An 18,124-nucleotide genomic window follows, 5' to 3' on the forward strand; every position below is an offset into this window, starting at 1 on the left:
CCCCAGACAGACGCTCCCGGGGTTCCCACCGTTGCAGGTTCTCCACGGGACCCAGTGAAGGGCGAGGCGGGAAGGAAAGGACCCAGCGGCATATCTGAAAGTACACAGAAGCAGCAGAGCTCGTGGGCCAAGTCCCAGAGAACCGCAGAATGCTGTGGAATTCACTTTGAGTCAGAAGAATGTCAGGGGAAAGAACCTGGAAGAGGATAAACTAATTTTCTAAGAAAGTTTGGGTCTCCTCTGACTTACTAATGTAGACCTGTTTGCAGACACTTCAAAAGTGCCCCCTGGAGGGGAGGGGGGGAGGGGGGGGCTCTGCGGAGCTCCTGCCAGCCTGAGGGCCCTCCGGGACTCCCACGGGAGTCCGCCCACCTGGCATTTGCCACCAGCCTCCGCCTGCTGGAGGCCCTCCCGGTCCTCGTGCTGGGTAACGGGGCCCCGGACCTCCCCGCCTCGGCCATGACGGGGCGCCCAGCCCACAGGGCTGCACGGGGGCCTCCTGCATCCTCGCGCTGTCTGGTGGGCGTGTGCACAGCGTGGTCGGCACAGGGAAAACAGTAATTTCCTCAGTGGAGGCTACTTCTGTTAATCTCTCTTTACACTGGAAATGGTATTTCTGCTGTGACAATTTTTTAGTCTTGTCAGGTCTTCTCTCTGGAAAGAAACTGCTTAACTTAAAATTCCATGTGCCACTAATAAAATCTATTTTGAAAGAATAACAGTGTGGTTAGGAGTCACTGTTGACAAAGACCAGAATGTCCATACTGGGCATGTTGGAGGGTGTTCAGAGGAAAGGAGCCTCTTCTGAACAGGTAAGGGAGAGACCCGACCGCCGCTCATGGGGATCAGCAGGGCTAATGATCAGCATTCTCACGGTTTGCCAGACAGCCGCCAGCTTCCAGCTCCCGGCCGTGACCTTCAAGGACAGGCGGCCGCTCTGGGCCTCGGAGGTGGAGGTGGTGCGTGGAGGCAGCACTGAGTTGCATCCTGACTGGCCCCCACTGCCCAGGGGACCCTGGACAAGTTAACTGCTAGGAAAGTTTTCATCTACAAGATGGAGCATTCTAGGGGCGCCTGGGTGGCTCAGTCGGTTGAGCGACCGACTTCGGCTCAAGTCATGATCTCACAGTTCGTGAGTTCGAGCCCCACGTCAGGCTCTGCTGACAGTTCAGAGCCTGGAGTCTGTTTCAGATTCTGTGTCTCCCTCTCTCTGCCCCACCCCCTGCTCAGTCTCTCTCTCTCTCAAAAATGAATAAACATTAAAAACCAAAATGATGCTGTGGCAATGAGGATTTTTTGAGGGAGGCAGATTAGTTTGCTCCGGCCAACAGCCGAACAGCACAGGAGCTTACACAGCAAAGTTATTTCTCACAGTTCTCGAAGTCCAAGATCAAGGTGTCGGCAGGCTCAGTTTCTCCTGAGGTTTCTCCTGAGACCTCTCTTTGGCTTGCAGATGGCCGCCTTCTCACTGTGTCCTCACATGGTCTTTTCTCCGTGCGCATCTGTGGCCAACTTTCCTCTTCTGATGGGGACACCCAAGTCAGATGGGGTGAGGGCCTAACAGCCTCATCTTAACTCAGCCACCTCTTCAGAGGCCCTGCCTCCACATGCAGTCACATGCTCAAGTACTGGGTGTTAGGGCTTCCACTTAAAGGTTTTGAGGGGACACGATTCAGCCCACAAAGGAGACAAAGCGGAACTACATTAGGGATTGGAAAAGGAGAGGATGAAGAAGTGAGAGAGAAGGGAGGAGGAAGGGGTAGGGAGCAAGGCCAGCTGAAGGACCTCAGTCTGTGCTCATCAGTCCAGCCTTTCAAAAGGGGAGCGACCCTAGTTCAAACACTGCTGGGGGCTTTGAAGGCTCGGCTTGGGAACCTCCTGGGTTTGACCTCTTTGGCCGGGTAGTGCAGTTAGGTAAGCGTTCGTCAGCCCCCTTGTACAGCCCTGGGTCAATGGCAAGTCACCTGCGTGGGAATGTAAGCTGGTGCAGTCACTCTGGAAAACAGCATGGAGGTTCCTCAAAAAACTAAAAATAGAACTACCCTATGACCCAGCAATTGCACTACTAGGCATTTATCCAAGGGATACAGGGGTGCTGTTTCAAAGGGACACATGCACCCCATGTTTATAGCAGCACTACCAACAATAGCCAAAGTATGGAAAGAGCCCAAATGTCCATCGATGGATGAATGGATGAAGAAGATGTGGGATATATATACAATGGAGTATTACTTGGCAATCAAAAAGAATGAAATCTTGCCATTTGTAACTACATGGATGGAACTAGAGGGTATTATGCTAAGTGAAATGAGTCAGAGAAAGACAAAAGTCATATGACTTCACTCCTATGAGGACTTTAAGAGACAAAACAGATGAACATAAGGGAAGGGAAACAAAAATAATATAAAAACAGGGAGGGGGACAAAACAGAAGAGACTCATAAATATGGAGAACAAACAGGGTTACTGGCGGGGGTGGGCTAACTGGGTCAGGGGCACTAAGGAATCTCCTGAAATCATTGTTGCACCATATGCTAACTAATTTGGATGTAAATTTTAAAAAATAAAATTTAAAAATTAAAAAAAAGGGGGATCCTGGGAAGATGGCGGCGTAGGAGGATGCTGGGCTCACCGTGGGTCCTGCTGATCACTTAGATTCCACCTACACCTCCCTAAATAACCCAGAAAACCGCCAGAAGACTAGCAGAATGGAGTCTCCAGAGCCAAGCACAGACGAGAGGCCCATGGAAGAGGGGCCCCTCCCGAAGCGGATCTCTGAAGGAAAAGTGAGCTGAGCCTGCCCCTCCCAACCCATGCACCTTGCCGATCCACCCCAGCTAATACGCCAGATCCCCAGCACCACAAGTCTGGCAGTGTGCAAGTAGCCCAGACGGGCCACGCCACCCCACAGTGAATCCCACCCCTAGGAGAGGGGAAGAGAAGACACACACCAGTCTGTGGCCCCAGTGGTGGGCTGGGGGCAGACATCAGGTCTGACTGCGGCCCCGCCCACCAACTCCAGTTATACACCACAGCACAGGGGAAGTGCCCCGCAGTCCCGCACCACTCCAGGGACTACCCAAAATGACAAAACGGAAGAATTCCCCTCAAAAGAATCTCCAGGAAATAGCGACAGCTAACGAACTGATCAAAAAACGATTTAAACAATATAAAAGAAAGTGAATTTAGAATAATCGTCATAAAATTAATCGCTGGGCTTGAAAACAGTATAAAGGACAGCAGAGAATCTCTTGCTACAGACATCAAGGGACTAAGGAACAGCCAGGAGCTAAAAAATGCTATCAATGAACTGCAAAATAAAATGGAGACAACCACGGCTCGGATTGAAGAGGCAGAGGAGAGAATAGGTGAACTAGAAGATAAAATTATGGAAAAAGAAGAAGCTGAGGAAAAGAGAGATAAAAAAATCCAGGAGTATGAGGGGAAAATTAGAGAACTAAGTGATGCACTAAAGAGAAATAATCTACGCATAATTGGTATTCCCGAGGAGGAAGAGAGAGGGAAAGGTGCTGAAGGTGTACTTGAAGAAATCATAGCTGAGAACTTCCCTGATCTGGGGAAGGAAAAAGGCATTGAAATCCAAGAGGCACAGAGAACTCCCTTCACACGTAACTTGAATCGATCTGCACGACATATCATAGTGAAACTGGCAAAATATAAGGATAAAGAGAAAATTGTGAAAGCAGCTAGAGATAACGTGCTCTAACATATAAAGGGAGACCTATAAGACTCATGACTGATCTCTCTACTGAAACTTGGCAGGCCAGAAAGGAATGGCAGGAAATCTTCAATGTGATGAACAGAAAAAATATGCAGCCGAGAATCCTTTATCCAGCAAGTCTGCCATTTAGAATAGAAGGAGAGATAAAGGTCTTCCCAAACAAACAAAAACTGAAGGAATTCGTCACCACTAAACCAGCCCTACAAGAGATCCTAAGGGGGATCCTGTGAGACAAAGTACCAGAGACATCGCTACAAGCATGCAACCTACGGACATCACAATGACTCTAAACCCATATCTTTGTATAATAACACTGAATGTAAATGGACTAAATGAGCCAACCAAAAGACATAGGGTATCAGAATGGATAAAAAAACAAGACCCATCTATTTGCTGTCTTCAAGAGACTCATTTTAGACCTGAGGACACCTTCAGATTGAGAGTGAGGGGATGGAGAACTATTTATCATGCCACTGGAAGTCAAAAGAAAGCTGGAGAAGCCATACTTATATCAGACAAACTAGACTTTAAATTAAAGTCTGTAACAAGAGATGAAGAAGGGCATTATATAATAATCACAGGGTCTATCCATCAGGAAGAGCTAGCAATTATAAATGTCTATGCGCCGAATACAGGAGCCCCCAAATATATAAAACAATTACTCACAAACATAAGCAACCTTATTGATAAGAATGTGGTGATTGCAGGGGACTTTAACACTCCACTTACAAAAATGGATAGATCATCTAGACACACGGTCAATAAAGAAACAAGGGCCCTGAATGATACATTGGATCAGATGGACTTGACAGATATATTTAGAACTCTGCATCCCAAAGCAACAGAATATACTTTTTTCTCGAGTGCACATGGAACATTCTCCAAGATAGATCACATACTGGGTCACAAAACAGCCCTTCATAAGTATACAAAAATTGAAATCATACCATGCATACTTTCAGACCACAATGCTATGAAGCTTGAAATCAACCACAGGAAAAAGTCTGGAAAACCTCCAAAAGCATGGAGGTTAAAGAACACCCTACTAAAGAATGAATGGGTCAACCAGGCAATTAGAGAAGAAATTTAAAAATATACGGAACCAAATGAAAATGAAAATACAACAATCCAAACGCTTTGGGATGCAGTGAAGGCAGTCCTGAGAGGAAAATACATTGCAATCCAGGCCTATCTCAAGAAACAAGAAAAACCCCAAATACAAAATCTAACAGCACACCTAAAGGAAATAGAAGCAGAACAGCAAAGACAGCCTAAATCCAGCAGAAGAGGAGAAATAATAAAGATCAGAGCAAAAATAAACAATATAGAATCTAAAAAAACTGTAGAGCAGATCAACGAAACCAAGAATTGGTTTTTTGAAAAAATAAACAAAATTGATAAACCTCTAGCCAGGCTTCTCAAAAAGAAAAGGGAGATGACCCAAATAGATAAAATCATGAGTGAAAATGGAATTATTACAACCAATCCCTCATAGATACAAGCAATTATCAGGGAATACTATGAAAAATTATATGCCAACAAACTGGACAACCTGGAAGCAATGGACAAATTCCTAAACACCCACACGCTTCTAAAACTCAATCAGGAGGAAATAGAAAGCTTGAACAGAGCCATAACCAGCGAAGAAATGGAATCAGTCATAAAAAATCTCCCAATAAATAAGAGTCCAGGACCAGATGGCTTCCCAGGGGAGTTCTACCAGACGTTTAAAGCAGAGACAATACCTATCCTTCTCAAGCTATTCCAAAAAATAGAAAGGGAAGGAAAACTTCCAGACTCATTCTATGAAGCCAGTATTACTTTGATTCCTAAACCAGACAGAGACCCAGTAAAAAAAAGAGAACTACAGGCCAATATCCCTGATGGATATGGATGCAAAAATTCTCAATAAGATACTAGCAAATCGAATTCAACAGCATATAAAAAGAATTATTCACCATGATCAAGTGGGATTCATTCCTGGGATGCAGGGCTGGTTCACATTCGCAAATCAATCAATGTGATACATCACATTAATAAAAGAAAAGATAAGAACTATATGATCCTGTCAATCGATGCAGAAAAGGTCTTTGACAAAATTCAGCAACGTTTCTTAATAAAAACCCTCGAGAAAGTCGGGATAGAAGGAACATACTTAAAGATCATAAAAGCCACTTATGAAAAGCCCACAGCTAACATCATCCTCAATGGGGAAAAACTGAGAGCTTTTTCCCTGAGATCAGGAACACGACAGGGATGCCCACTCTCACCGCTGTTGTTTTAACATAGTGTTGGAAGTTCTAGCATCAGCAATCAGACAACAAAAGGAAATCAAAGGCATCAAAATTGGCAAAGATGAAGTTAAGCTTTCACTTTTTGCAGATGACATGATATTATACATGGAAAATCCGATAGACTCCACCAGAAGTCTGCTAGAACTGATACATGAATTCAGCAAAGTTGCAGGATACAAAAATCAATGTACAGAAATCAGTTGCATTCTTATACACTAATAATGAAGCAACAGAAAGACAAATAAAGAAACTGATCCCATTCACAATTGCACCAAGAAGCATAAAATACCTAGGAATAAATCTAACCAAAGATGTAAAGGATCTGTATGCTGAAAACTATAGAAAGCTTATGAAGGAAATTGAAGAAGATATAAAGAAATGGAAAAACATTCCGTGCTCATGGATTAGAAGAATAAATATTGTCAAAATGTCAATACTACCCAAAGCTATCTACACATTCAATGCAATCCCAATCAAAATTGCACCAGCATTCTTCTCGAAACTAGAACAAGCAATCCTAAAATTTGTATGGAACCACAAAAGGCCCTGAATAGCCAAAGTAATTTTGAAGAAGAAGACCAAAGCAGGAGGCATCACAATGCCAGACTTTAGCCTCCACTACAAAGCTGTAATCATCAAGACAGCATGGTATTGGCACAAAAACAGACACATAGACCAATGGAATAGAATAGAAACCCCACAACTAGACCCACAAACGTATGGCCACTCATCTCTGACAAAGCAGGAAAGAACATCCAATGGAAAAAAGACAGTCTCTTTAACAAATGGTGCTGGGAGAACTGGACAGCAACATGCAGAAGATTGAAACTAGACCACTTTCTCACACCATTCACAAAAATAAACTCAAAATGGATAAAGGACCTGAATGTGAGATGGGAAACCATCAAAACCCTAGAGGAGAAAGCAGGAAAAGACCTCTCTGACCTCAGCCGTAGCAATTTCTTACTTGACACATCCCCAAAGGCAAGGGAATTAAAAGCAAAAATGAACTACTGGGACCTTATGAAGATAAAAAGCTTCTGCACAGCAAAGGAAACAACCAACAAAACTAAAAGGCAACCAACGGAATGGGAAAAGATATTTGCAAATGACATATCGGACAAAGGGCTAGTATCCAAAATCTAGAAAGAGCTCACCAAACTCCACACCTGAAAAACAAATAATCCAGTGAAGAAATGGGTAGAAAACATGAATAGACACTTCTCTAAAGAAGACATCCGGATGGCCAACAGGCACATGAAAAGATGCTCAACGTCGCTCCTCATCAGGGAAATACAAATCAAAACCACACTCAGATATCACCTCACGCCAGTCAGAGTGGCCAAAATGAACAAATCAGGAGACTATAGATGCTGGCGAGCATGTGGAGAAACGGGAACCCTCTTGCACCGTTGGTGGGAATGCAAATTGGTGCAGCCACTCTGGAAAACAGTGTGGAGGTTCCTCAAAAATTTAAAAATAGACCTACCCTATGACCCAGCAATAGCACTGCTAGGAATTTACCCAAGGGATACAGGAGTACTGATGCATAGGGGCACTTGTACCCCAATGTTTATAGCAGCACTCTCAACAATAGCCAAATTATGGAAAGAGCCTAAATGTCCATCAACTGATGAATGGAGAAAGAAATTGTGATTTATATACACAATGGAGTACTACATGGCAATGAGAAAGAATGAAATATGGCCCTTTGTAGCAACGTGGGTGGAACTGGAGAGTGTGATGCTAAGTGAAATAAGCCATACTGAGAAAGACAGATACCATATGGTTTCACTCTTATGTGGATCCTGAGAAACTTAACAGAAACCCATGGGGGAGAGGAAGGAAAAAAAAAAAAGAGGTTAGAGTGGGAGAGAGCCAAAGCATAAGAGACTCTTAAAAACTGAGAACAAACTGAGGGTTGATGGGGGGTGGGAGGGAGAGGGGGGTGGGTGATGGCTATTGAGGAGGGCACCTTTTGGGATGAGCACTGGGTGTTGTATGGAAACCAATTTGACAATAAACTTCATATATTGAAAAAAAAAAAAAAGAGAGAACAAGTTGAGGGTTACTGGAAAGGAGGAGGGATGGGTTAAATGGGTGACAGGTTAAGGAGGGCATTTGTGATGATGACCACTGGGTTGTATGTAAGTGATGAGTCACTAAATTCTGCATCTGAAACTCACATTACCCTGTATGTTAACCAACTTGAATTTAAATAAAAACTTGAAGGAAAAAAAATTTTTTTTTTTTAAAGAGAGAAAGTCACCTGCACCAGCCCGGGATTCCCTCAGCAGAGACGGTGTGTGTTTCTCTGTGCGGCTCCACACTTTATCCAGTGAGCGGGACACTGTGAAAGAGAATGAGAATCTTTTTACCACTTCCGTACCACAAGAGGGCAGCAAACTACAAAACGTCCATCGTTTCAGCCCAAAAGAAAGCTAACTTCCCGGACTGCGTGAGAATAATCAGAAAATTTGGAAGCAAAAGAGGGAGGGGGGAAAGAGAAAATCCCAAGCAGGCTCCGCGTTGTCAGCACAGAGCCCAATGCAGGGCTCAAACGTGCGAACTGCCAGATGGTGACCTGAGCCAAAACCAAGAGTTAGATGCTCAACCAACTGAGCCACCCAGGCGTCCCGACCTTCATTTTTGTCTACATACTACAGTTTTAGAGCAGCATTGTCAAGAAAAGAAAAAAAATGCTAGCAAATTCCCCAAAGAACCCATCGAAATCAAGTCTCTGACTCTTAAAACAGCAGATACCTGTTGTGCACCTGCTGCCAGATGCCAGGGACCCCAGGTGAGCACGGCCAGGCCCCCCAGCCTCTGCCCTTGGTTGCTCCTTCCAACCAGGAAGACAGATAAACTGTATTTGGCCTAAACTCGCCAAAAACGCCAAAACTGTGGGATAAGGAGCACAAGAGGGGCCCAGAGCCGAGGATGGGTGTCTGCCCCCCACGGATGCTGCGCTCAGCCCATCCTGTTGGGCTGAAAGAGAAAAGTCCTGGGAAGGAAGGGCCTTTAACCTCATAGCTGTTGCACAATAAATGTTTGGGTTTTGTTTTTTCCAATAATGTCCTTCCTAGACGTGTTCTTTTCTGTCATGAGAGATCACAAACCCTGAGGGCAAAGGGAAGTGGAGTGGGATGTGCTTTGGTCCTTGTCAGGGTCCCTGTCATCCGAAGTGGATGGTGTTCGGGGAAGCTGGCGGGGGACACAGCCTTTCAGCCCGACGCCAGCTCTGCGGCCCTCTGGGCAGCCTTCACTTATGCACAGACCAGCACTGCATTCAGACTTTGTAGCAACCAAGGAGCTGGGACGAGCTCCCACAGGACCGTGTCCAGCTCAGGAAAACCAGGTGTTTTCCTGAAACCCAGAAAACAGTTGGGAGGAGATTTGGGCCTGGAACACAGGAAGGCTCGGGGCCAGGAGTAGGTGTGAGTGCATTAGTGGTCCTACCCGGAATGTAAGTACCATTCAGTGGGAAAGCACCTTCCTCCTGTGCCCCATCCCACTTCCGGACACCCCAAAACAGCTGAGCACAGCCACACATAGCTGGTCTCCTGCAGGAAGTTAAAGATGAGGGGAGGGGCACAGGGATGGCCCTGCCCTTTTGAAAGATGAAAAAAGGCTCAGAGAAACCGGACGTTACCCCCCAACCCCGCTCCCCCCACCCACCCCAGAGCATTCATTCCGCTCAGGGTAAACAGAGGTTTATTTCCGCCTCTCTGTTCCCAAATCCTGAAGCGTCCTTATCACCTCTCTCTGGCTCCCAGGGCCCACCCCCAGGACCTACGTAGGGGTGACCATTGCCAAGAGCACTGCCGGTGAGAAGAAGGGCAGGACACCACGTTTTAACAACTTTATCCTTCAGAGTCTGCGTTTTTCCCCCAACCCACTATTCAAGGGAAGATGGATTTTTCAGACCATGAGTAAGGTAGGTCAGGCATGGACGGGGTTGACAGAGGAAACCAGGCTGGGATTCCCTCTCTCACGTCGTCACAGGGACACTGGGGGCCGGGCCCGCCACACCGAACACCAATGTGGACGTCCCTTCTGCTGAAAAAGCCTCCAGGGCCGGGCTGTGGGAACAGGACGGGGCTCAAGTTTTGGAAAGGGAAGTGGGGGTCTGTGCCAAAAAGCACAAGGCCTCACCCAGGAGCTTGGCAAAGAGAGTGAGTTGGCGTCAGAAGAGCAGGTGGGGATCGAGTTCACCCCGTGAGGCCACCGGGAACAGCGGCCACCCTTCCCAGGTCACTTTCCCTTCCCAGCTGGGCTCACCTTCGACCTTTCCCAAGGCCAGCCCAGGCACAGGAGGAACAAGAGGTACCCCAAGGGCCTCTCAGGCAAAGGGCAATTTTCCAGAGTATTTACTGATTCATTAGCACAGGTGGATGCCGGTCTCACAACAAATCCAAGAACATTTACCGTGGAAGCAGAATGAGAACAGAGACTGGGGTTCTCTCACCTTCCACCCCAATGTCCCACCGTCCACCCAGCGCCAGATCCCTGGGGGGGGGGGGGGGGGGGCTGAACTCCTGAACTCTCTCCTGCAACGTTCTGCTCAGACACCAAATATTTGAATCACTTAAAAAGTTAAGAAAGGCCACAGTGAGCTCTTCCCTTCCTCCCTTCCGCCTGTTCCCCTCCCTCCCCCTGGGCCCACTCAGCCTGCAGCGCGCTGTGGGCCCGCGTGCTTCCCCGGTGACCTCACCCTGGATCTGGCCTTTCCGCCCGGAGCCTCCCCAATCTTCCTGGCCATCTCTGCTCATCTAATCTCTGGCTCTTGCACGGATATCACACCCTGGATGCCTCGTGACTAAAAACTCTGAGCTTCCCCCCCACCGAAGCCTCTTCTTACCCTGTCCCTGTCTGTTAGAAATTCCAGCGTGTTTGTCCGCTGCTCCCGATGGACAGGACGCAGGGTGGGGCACCCTCCAGAACAGAATCTGCCCCCTCCCCCAACACGCTCAGCATTCCCGGCTCCAAGACCTCACACGGATGTGCTGCAGAAAACAGGCCGCCAGTCCCTCCCTGGGAGTGCCACACGGCCGCCTTTATTTCACCAGTGAGCCCTACCCGTGTGTGGACCCCCGAACTGTCAGGCTGGAAGGCCTCCACCGTGGCCAGCTCTGTGGTGACCTCCCTGGGCTTCATCTTACTTGAAAGAAAAGGTTCCAGCACCTGCTTCCTGTCTCTAATCACTGGGATCATGGCCCAACCACCCCTTCCCCAGCTGGGCCAGCCCCCTGACCGGGCAGGGGACTCAGACCATCGTCCTGTCAGTTTGGGCAGAATGCTCGAGGCTCCTCTATCAGCCGGCAAGCAAAGCTGCCCTGCCCTTCTTGGGGTCAGCTCCGTGACGGGGTGCGGTCTGGCACACGCAGGACCCGCGTCAGGCCACTTGGCTGCAGCCCTAGGGTTCCCGGGCTCTGAGGCCCCAGGCCCCTGGGCCACACACAGCCCAGCTTCTGAGCCCATCTCCAAGTCAAGGTTTCCCAAGGGGGCTGCCTGCGTGGCAGCTGGGCCTGTGCTCAAGTATGAAGACAGAAGAATGAGGAACCCCTCTCCTTGTTCCTTGGGCTCGCAGCCCCGAAGCCAGCCCATCGAGGCCTTGTCCTCCTCCCAGGAGCCCCATCCCGCCCACCCTCAAGGATTAGGTCCACAAGAGCCTCCAGCCGTTCCTCTGCCGACTGTATCAAACCTAAACCCCCTGACTGGCTTCTAAGACCCCAGAAGGCCAACTCCTCCTGGCTGCAGGGGGGTAGCCCACTGCCCTCAGGATGGGAGAGGCTCCTCAGGCCTCTGCACATCCTATTCCCTCCCCCGATACACCTTTCCACCCGTAAAAGGCATGTTTAGGGGCACTCGGGTGGCTCAGTCAGTTAAGCGTCCCACTTCGGCTCAGGTCATGATCCCACAGTCCATGGGTTCGAGCCCCACGTTGGGCTCTGTGCTGACAGCTCGGGGCCTGGAGCCTGCTTCGGATTCTGCGTCTCCCTCTCTCTCAAAAGTAAATAAACATTTTAAAATATTTAAAAAAAAAAAAAAAAGCATGTTTAAAGGGGGAACAACAGTAACCTCCCTCAGAGGGCTGTTGTGGGGTTCAATTACTTAATCCGTGGAAAATTCTTAGACGTGTGCCTGGCATATAGCGAACTCTCGGTAACCGTTAGCGATTGCTATCGTGTTATTTTGCTCCCAAGCCACGCCAACCGCAGTGAAGCCTTCCATTTCTGAGCCCCTACCACTCTTCAGGGTCACCTCCTGAAACGGGCCTCTGTTTCACGGACCCAAAAGTTGGCTTTGATCATGCGGGACGAGGGGCCAGGCACTCAGCCAACAGGCCTGTCTGTGCCTGTGTGGCCATGCCAGCACAAAGCATAAACCCCGTTTCCTATTTTGCGGGGCTTACAAAGCACTTTCACGTCTATTTCTGCCTTTGTGGAGTAGGCAGAGCAGAAATCATTGTTGCCATGTTCCAAAGTGGCCCACTTAGCCTTCGGGCCTAGCTCTGTCTGACTCCAGGCCCCGCGCCCTTTCCTCAGCACCAGGCTGGAGTCACAACCAGTGAGGTGCACCTTCCTGAGGAGCTGGGGTGCCACAGGCATTCGAGACAGCGGCCCGATGAAAACCAGACGCTCTACCCCCCCCCCCCCCCCCCCCCCCGTCTCTGGGCCAGCTCCCAGGACGGAAAGGGCAACTGATATGTGGCCCCCGAGCCCAGCCCGCCCCGCGAGCTCAGCTCCTGGCAGAAAGACCTCACCGAGGAAAGCCTCTCACCAGAGCTGGGGCCGGACTGCGGGCTTCAGAAGAAGGAGTGGCCGAGGCCAGCTGTGCTGCCACTGACCCCTCTAACCCCACCAACCTAGCCAGCCAGGTGCTACTCTCGTTTTCCAGACAGGAAACCAAGGCTTGGAGAGATGCGACCTCCCCAACTCGCAAGCGGGGACGCCTGAGGACAGCTGGGTTACAGCCCCGGTCACAACCCCCTCCCCACCCACAGTTAGAGGCCGGGCCCACCAGGATGCCGCTGGGCCTCAGTATTGGGTTCAGTGGGCTCGGGGTCCCCTTGCTATCGAGGGAGAGGAGTCACCTCCCAGCCACGGTGAAGGCCCTCTTGGCAGTCCCCAGCTGGCCAGGGGCTTCCAGAATGGGAGTGGGGCAGGGTGAGGCAGGATGGGCGAGGTGACCCACTGAGGATAGGACAGACAGCAAGGGAGTCCACGCCTAGGGCGCCCCAGCTCAAGAGCCCAGGCTTCCCCCCCCCCCCGGGGGCCATTTCTCTAGCTGACTCCCCCACCTCGATGATACGAGGGCCTGTGCGGCTGAGGTGTGAGTGTGGGGTGGTGTCTGTGTGAACGAGTCCAAGCTCAGGAGTCCAGTCGGGGGGACTGTTCACACGCCTTCAACAAACATAACAGCCGTGGCCACAAAGTAGAGCGACAACGAACTCAAACTCCACCCCAGCCTGGGTCTTCTAGAAGACGCGGTGAATTGAACTGTGGATCGGTACCTGGCTTTGTCCACCTCCCCTGTCGTAACAAAGCCTGTTCTCCAACGTCCACCGGTCACCGGATGTGCTCCATCCAGGCCCACCGCCCCCGTCGCTCCCATTCCCCACGAAGCCAGGCCCAGACCCCACTTCCATGCCTTTTGTATCTGTGTCCTGCGACCAAGGTAAACTCGAACGTCCCCCTCGGGCAATCAAGGCTCTGTGTGGATGTCAGGCTCTTGCCCCGAGGTCCCAAGCCTTCTCTCTCAGTGCATCAGCTTCCACCATGCTGGCATCGCCTGTGGCCCCGCTCCCGGGGGCCCCGAGCTTCACACACCCCACCTCTGTCCCAAATGCTCTCCCCTGCCCCTCACTAGACAAGGCCTGCCGATCTCACAGAGCTCACCCAAGGAACGCCTCCTCCAGCACCCGACCCGGAGATTCATCTGGCACACCCAAATCTCTCCTTCGTGGAAACTGTCATCCTGGGGATTAACGTCTGTGTGTCACTCTAGACACGGTCCCCAGAACCGGTACCTGGCTGGCCTTCACACATAAGGGCCGAATGAAAGAACGGTGATGGAGGTGCCGGCCTCTCCCGGCTCTGACCTTGTTTGCCCCCAGTGCCCCCCAGATCCAGCGCAAAGACACCTCCTCCAGGAAGCCTCTCTGCTCCCACTCGGAACTCGTCTTTTCCTCCTCTGAGGACTGCCCATGAACCGTGGTCACCTTTGTCCATCTGCCTCCTCACACGGTTGGGAGACCCTCGAGGCGGCGCCCTAGGCCCGGCCAACCAAGTTGCCCACTGCACCCCTCTTCCCACACAAGCCGCGTCCTCAGGAAAGCCTTGGCTTTCTCTCATCACTGACTGAACTCCAGCAGCCTCTGAGAGGCAGGGCTGGTGGCCTCCATTAGCCCTAATTCACAGGGGAGACCTCTGAGGCTAAGAGGGAAAAGGCTCAAAGTTCTGCATGATTCTAAACACCCGCACACTCAGCGCCGTGGGGCCTGCTGAGAGGAAGGAGCCCCAGAAGCACCCGCCTTTGCCCACAAGGGTCCAAGAGGAAAAGAGAGGACTTAATCACTTCAGTCAGGATTGCATTTTAAAACTTACTTTTGGGGTGCCTGGGTGGCTCAGTCGGTTAAGCATTCCATTCTTGACTTCGGCTCAGGTCATGAGCTAACAGTTCGTGAGTTCAAGCCCCGGGTAGGGCTCTGTGCTCACGGCATGGAGCCTGCTTGGAATTCCTTCTGTCTCTACCCTTTCTGCACTCTCTCTCCCTCAAAATAAGTAAATAAACTTTATTAATTAATTAATTTAAAAAACTTACTCTCAGGGCAGCTGGGTGGCTCAGTGAGTTAAGCTTCTGACTTCCGCTCAGGTCATGACCTCGAAGTTTGTAAGTTCAAGCCCCACATCAGGCTCTGGGCTGACAGCACAGGGCCCACTTGGGATCCTCTGTCCCCCTCTCCCTCCCCCTCCTCCACTCGCACGCACTCTCTCTTTCTCTCTCTCTCTCTCTCTCTCCCTCAAAAATAAATAAATAAACTTAAAAAAAATTAAAACTGGGGCTCCTAGGTGGTTCAGTCGGTTAAGATTCCGGTTTCAGCTCAGGTCATGATCTCATGGTTCGTGAGTTCGAGCCTCATGAAGGGCTCTGTGCCGACAGCTCCCAAGCCTGGAGCCAGATTCGGATTCTGTGTCTCCCTCTCTCTCCTCCCCTCTTCCACTCATGCTCGCGCTCTCTCTCTCTCTCTCTGTCTCTCTCAAAAATAAATACACATTAAAAAAAATTTTTTTAATTAAAATTTACTCTTTAGCAGTTAGGACCACCGAGGAGGATGTTACTACCCGAAAACATCAAGATGACATTTACCGAATTTACTTCCTATTTGCCAGAGTTCTGTCAGCCCCTTCCCAGCACAGAATCTTCTCTCCCTTCAGAACTGTCAGGTCTAATTCTATGAACCAATTTTTATTGGCAAAAATAGTTACTGTAATAAAAGTTTAAAAGACGCTCAACATCACTCATCATCAGGGAGACACAGACCAAACCCACAATGAGATACCCCCTCACGCCCGTCAGGATGGCTAAAAGTAAGTATGGGCGAGGACGTGGCGAAAAGGGAACCCTCGTGCACTGTTGGTGGGAATTGGTGCAGCCCCTGGGGAAAACAACATGGAGGTTCCTCCAAAAAACTTACAAATAGAATTGCCATGTGGTCCAGCAATCCCATTTCTGGATATATTCAAAGAAAACGAAAACACTGGGGCACCTGGGTGGCTCAGTCGGTTGAGCGTCCAACTCTTGATTTCGGCTCAGGTCATGATCCCAGGGCCATGGGATTGAGCCCCACGTCGGGCTCCCTGCTGGGTGTGAAATCTTGGAGCCTGCTTGGGATTCTCTCTCTCTCCCTCTGCCGCTCTCCCCCACTCATGCTCTCTCTCTCTAAAATAAAATTTTAAAAAACACTTGGTTTAATAATAATATTGTACTGCATATTTGAAAGTTGCTACAAGAACTTCAGAGTTCTCAGGGCACCCGGGTGGCTCAGTCGGCCAAGCATCTGACTTTCGATTTCGGCTCAGGTCATGACCTCATGGTCTGTGAGATTGAGCTCCAAGTCGGGCTCTGTGATTACAGCCTCAGAGCCTGCTTGGGATTCTCTCTCTCCTTCTCTCTCCGCCCCTCCCCTGCTTGTGCACGCTCTCTGTCTCTCTCTGTCAAAACAAATCAACTTAAAGCATAAGCTCTCAGGGGCGCCTCGGTGACTCAGTCAGTTAAGCGTCCGACTTCGGCTCAGGTCATGATCTCACAGTTTGTGAGTTCAAGCCCCGCATCGGGCTCTGGGCTGACAGCTCAGAGCCTGGAAACAGCTTCAGATCCTGTGTCTCCCTCTCTCTCTCAGTGCCCCTCCCCTGCTCATGCTCTGTCTCTCTTGTTAACAAACAAATGTTAAAAAAAAAAAATTTTTTTTTAATAAAAAAAATAAGTTCTCATCACAAGAAAAAAAAATGCTTAACTCTGTGTGGTGACAGAGGTTAACTAGACTTCTCGGGGTGATCATTTCACAACATATACAGATATTGAATCGTTATGTTGTCCACCTGAAACTAACATAATGCCGTTGGTCACTTAGACCTACATAAGTAAATAACCCGCGTATAGAATAAAAGATAAGAAGAGTTAGGGTGTCTCCTCCACCACCCCCTCAGAACAGAGGCCGGAAGAACATGTGCTTGGGGTAGGGAAGAAGGGCTAGAATTAGGTTCAATCCCGCCAGCGATGGTTATGGAGACTCACGATGTGCTGAAGTTCCAGAAGCCTCAAGGAAGATACAGAGCCCAGGGATGGGGACAGTCCGTGAGACCTCGGCTCCCCGCAGGCAGGTAACTGAAACCAGCACAGCAAGCAAGGGGAGTGAAGGCGGGCCCAGCAGAAAGGGGCTCAGCAGGTTGCGGTCAGCCCTCCCCAGGTTGAGATCCTGCCTCCCCCGCTTGCTGACTAATACCTTGGGCAATTCTCTGAGCCTCAGTGTCCCCATCTTTGAAATGGGGACGGGCCTAGCACCTTCCTGGGAGGATTGTTACATGAGTTCAGTGAGAGAACACACTGAGCGCCCTGCCTGCAGAAGGGAGGTGTGGGTGAGTGCTGTGACCGTCACTAACGACATGACCTATTTTCCCTGCAGGGGTGAGAGGAGACAGTGGGAGGTCGCCTTTCACCCTGGTCTTGAAGGTAAGAAGGATTGCAGCCAGTGAGGATGTCGTGGACATGGGGGACGACAGCTGAGTGCATTTTAGGAAATGGAGAAGTGACTGAGGCTAGGTCTCTGGGTGAACCTGGGTGCCATCACTGTCCTAGAAAACACTGAATACTTTAGTATGCACCGGCCGTGCCTCTGAGCGCTACCCACATCCTCCCCACTGATGCTCACTGGACACCTGACTACAGGGCAAAAGGCTCAGGGTCCTGTTCATTCAGTCAACAAATACTTAATAAGCACCTACTATGTGCCGGGCCCCAGGGAGTCCTAGGTGAGCATGGAACCTACGTCCTAGGAAGACAGATAATACACAGCATCATTTCAGATGGGGATTAAGGCTCTGAAGGAAAGAAAGCTGGACCCTGGGATCCAGAGTGACTGGGGAAGGGCACACGGTGATCTTATCTGCAGAGGGGGTGTATGGGTTGACACCTCCGTGGCAATGACAGAGAGTGTGATCAAGTTGTAATCCGGGGTGGAGTTCCTGGCAGAGGGAAAGCAAGAGCAAAGGTCCGGTGGCAGCCAGGGCTCATGTACCTTGTGGGTGAGGAGGCCAGTTTGTCACAAGGTACTGAGTCAGAGGGGCAGTGACACAAGCTGGGACTGGAGGGACAGGCAGAGACAGGTCATGCAGGGTCACGTGGACTAGGGGAGAGTTTGGATTTAATCCTAAATGTTGTGTGAAGCCAATTTACACAGAGGAGTGACAGGGTCTCTGATTTACATCTTAAATTTTTTTTTTAATGTTTCTTTATTTTGAAAGAGAGAGAGTGTGTGCACGAACAGGGGAGGGGTAGAGAGAGGGGGAGTACAGAGGATCCGAAGT

General features: G+C 49.8%; 1 long non-coding RNA gene across 2 annotated transcripts; it reads right to left on the reverse strand.

The window, feature by feature from the left end:
- Nucleotides 1-1,272: 1,272 nt before the first annotated feature.
- LOC121023926 (uncharacterized) lies at nucleotides 1,273-16,926 on the reverse strand. 2 transcript variants are annotated; one of them, XR_005787548.1, is made up of 3 exons: nucleotides 16,836-16,926; nucleotides 8,305-8,385; nucleotides 1,273-1,995 (listed from the first exon to the last, which is right to left on the reverse strand). It is a non-coding gene; the product is annotated as an uncharacterized LOC121023926 (long non-coding RNA). The 2 variants fall into 2 exon arrangements; XR_005787549.1 differs by lacking the exon at nucleotides 16,836-16,926 and adding an exon at nucleotides 10,897-10,988.
- Between the last annotated feature and the right edge of the window lie 1,198 nt (nucleotides 16,927-18,124).

The sequence above is a fragment of the Herpailurus yagouaroundi genome, unplaced genomic scaffold (genome assembly GCF_014898765.1).
Source record: "Herpailurus yagouaroundi ecotype Mexico unplaced genomic scaffold, PumYag 569, whole genome shotgun sequence".
NCBI lineage: Eukaryota > Metazoa > Chordata > Mammalia > Carnivora > Felidae > Herpailurus > Herpailurus yagouaroundi.